We start from the raw sequence: 3,846 nt of genomic DNA on the forward strand, positions 1-3,846 counted from the left end.
ACAAAACAGTTACCAAAGCCCTCATTGTGAAAATAACTTTCATTGGTCGAAACGAGCCAATGAAATTTCTCAACGCATACATAGTAAAGAAGATAGTATCTTCCTAACAATTAATCAACAACTAAACTGTTGTGTGACTGATGGAACAGACTTTTTCTTTTCAAAAGATAATTTCTAACCTATTGGTTATTTATTCCACTTTGGGCCAAGTGCCGTCAAAAAGATCAAACTTTAATACGATCACGAATAACATTTATGTCATTATGATGTAGACGTAGATAATGCCAAATAGAAATGGAAAGGTCCGTTATTTCAATACTAGACTTGGTAATTACTTTGTCAAAGGTTGAGACATTGCTTGTGTATTGAGTGAAATCATTAATTGCTGGACTGATATACACACGATTACAGTAAGTATGTTAACCGTTTTATCAGCCCTCGGATATAAAACCTGAAAACAAACCGTGTCTACAATTATATCAGGATAAATATCATCAATCTATTTATGAGTTATTCTGCAGGTAGACAATTAATCTATAAAATCTGTAATTACAAATAAATGCAAAAAATATAAAATGCTATTTAGGTGTACTTGCCTTGCTATTCTGTAGCTAGGGATACACACACATTTATACCGTATACCCTATACATGCATTACGCCGTTGCAGTTCATTATCACGTACAGTCCGTTTGACTCCAAATGAGAACTATGAATTGCAAAATAACTCGAAATCCAGAAAAGTGTATGAAACATCAATACGGTACTTGACCATGAATACCCTGTACCCAACAAAATCTGAATTTTGTTCATTTTAAGACCCATTGCGGATGACGTTCTTTTAGAAACGATCATGTAATTTTGTATAGAAATGTGTACATGACACGTAGGGGGACAAACCGTGGAGGGAATAGCGCAAGCACGGTCTGCACGTGCTACACAGTGACCGTGTCCCATTCAATGACAAGATGCGCTACCCAGCAGATGTTAAACAGTTGATGTTGAATGTGTATGATTTCTTTAGAAGTGAAGCAGGAAGAGCAAAGCCTTTTTATGCAATTAATAAATTCTTGAAACGAGCTTCAAAAGCTCTTGGTATGTCCCCTCAGAAACTTAAAAATGTTGTTAGTCGACGAGATACAAATAGTCAGGCCAAGGAGGTAGGGAACATGTCAAAACCACGCGAGGTTGATACATTAGACAGTTTTCAGAGGCATCAAGTCAGACGTGCAATTGTTAAACTGCACTCAGAAAATAAGTTCCTGTCCCTAAGAATTTTGAAGAAACACCTTGAAACTGACCATGATTTAAGTGTTACAAAGTACAAACTATGGCAGCTGTTGCATACATTTGGTTACAAATACAAAAAGATAACTGGAGAAAATAGGGCTGTGTTGTGTGAACGGTCTGACATTGTCCGTCTACGAAATCATTACCTTCGTACCATCAAGCAGAAACTTGAAGAAGGATATGAGCCCGTCTACTTAGATGAGACATGGGTAAATGCGTCACATACAGACAGCAGTCAGTGGGTACCCAGTGGTGACTGTAAGGAGCCTGGTAGAAAGTTACCAATGGGAAATGGTGAAAAACTCATAGTTCTCCATGCTGGTTCTGCTAGTCAGGGTTTTCTCCCAGACTGTGACCTCGTCTTTAGAGCCAAGGCCAAAGACAACAGGGACTACCACACAGAAATGAACGGCAATGTATTTCTGGAGTGGGTGAAAGATAAATTAGTCCCTGCTTTGCCTACCAAGTCTCTCATTGTCATGGACAATGCACCGTATCATAGTGTGCAGGATCCAGAAAGCAAGACTCCAACCTCTAATAACCGTAAAGGAGACATGGTTACTTGGCTGCAACGGAGGAACATTACCTTTCCTTCTCGAGCGACGAAACCACAGCTCTATGAAATCATCAAAACTATGAAACTTGACCCCGTGTATAAAGTTAACAGTTACATCAAGGGTCAGGGTCACGATGTCTTACGACTGCCACCTTATCACTGCGACCTGAATCCAATCGAGTTGGTATGGGGGCATCGTCAGGGTGATGTTGGACGATCGAACACAACGTTCAAATTACGACACGTTGAACAACTCGTAAAGGAATCCCTTGGTCGGATAACAGTAGAAACATAGAGGCGTTGTGTGGCCACAGTCGTTGACGAGGTAGAGCCACGTTATTCGTCATGAGATGGACTACGGCCAGCAGCAGTCCAACCTATAATAGTGGCAGTCGGTTCAGACACCGGCAGTTCCGACGACGAGATCTATGACATGAGCGATTCAGATTGCGACTGAAATTATGAGACGGCCCCTATAACGCTCCGTCTTTTCCCCTACCACAGAACGTGCAGTGCATGCGTGCTTGCGCTGTGCCTTCCACGGTTTGTTCCCCCTACGTGTCATGTACAAAATTACATGATAGTTTCTTAAAGAACTTCATCCGTCATGGGTCTTAAAATAAACAAAATACAGATTTGTTGATGTTTCATACACTTTTCTGGATTTCGAGTTATTTTGCAATTCATGGTTCTCATTTGGAGTCAAACGGACTGTAGTGGCAAATAACTGCACAAGTGTATTTAGTTGGTTGGTTTGTTGTTTAACGCCGCACTCAGCAATATTCCAGCTATATGACGGCGGTCTGTAAATAATCGAGTCTGGACCAGACAATCCAGTGATTGATATCATGAGCATCGATCCAAGCAATTGGGATCGATGACCTGCATCAACCAAGTCAGCGAGCCTGACCACCCGATCCCGTTAGTCGCCTTTTACGACACGCATAGTCGCCTTTCACAGCAAGCATGGGTTGCTGAAGACCTATTCTACCCCGGATCTTCACGGGTCTAGAGTATTTGGAGAAAACAGTAACATATACGTATACATTTGATTGACCATTAGTTATCTTGTCCTTTATTGAAATAATGTGCCTACTTTGATTTGAGTTGTCATGTTAACAAGTTGCTTTATTACCAACAACTGATATACGCCAGTACCCATCTATATTTGCTGAGCAGAGTTGCGTCCCCTAACAGATATCAGGATTATAAAAAAACCCACCAAAACCATGGATTCGAATCCAAGATTTGCCTTAATTGCCCTGGGTTTCACTTACGTTGTTTCAACTGCATCGCTTCGGACTCTCGTCCGACATTAAACGGATTACGTCACGATATAACCGAATTACTGTTCATAGCTCAACTCACTCACTGACATTTTATGCTCATATTTCACCTTCTACCGTTAAAGGCGACTATGCTTGTCTTGTCGTAAGAGGCGACTAACGGGGTCGGTCGGTCAGGCTCCCTGACATGGTTGAGGCACGTAATCGATCCCAATTGCGTGGATCGATGCTCATGATATCAATCACTGTGTTGTCTCGTCCAGATTCGATTATTTACAGAACGCCGTCATATAGCTGGAATATTGCTGAGTGCGGCCAAGTTCTACAATCACATTGACGACTGAGCATTTATCTGTTCAATATATGATAACAAAAACCAATGTAGTGAATTGAAACTAACAGAGAGAATGTTGTCATTGTATTGTCGTGTTTGTTTCGACATTCAAGCCACCAGTAAACAATATTTTTGTGAGGCAGGTCATTTTGATGGTGACTTACATGTCAGTGTGAACTCATGTGGATGAACATTGTCGAATACTAATACGCCACAAGAACCCTAGGTTCCCAGACACTTTATCAATAGCTATCATGTGTAATGTCTATGCTGCCTGACCCAAGAAGCACAACGAACATTCAACAGAGGGTGTTATCTTTTTGGAATGAATGTATAGCAAGTTGCGCTGGAAGTAGTATAAAATGTTAACCGGAAGCGGAAA

This window comes from Haliotis cracherodii, unplaced genomic scaffold, assembly GCF_022045235.1.
Source record: "Haliotis cracherodii isolate W230 unplaced genomic scaffold, xgHalCrac1.p SCAF_4, whole genome shotgun sequence".
NCBI classification, from domain to species: Eukaryota; Metazoa; Mollusca; class Gastropoda; order Lepetellida; family Haliotidae; genus Haliotis; species Haliotis cracherodii.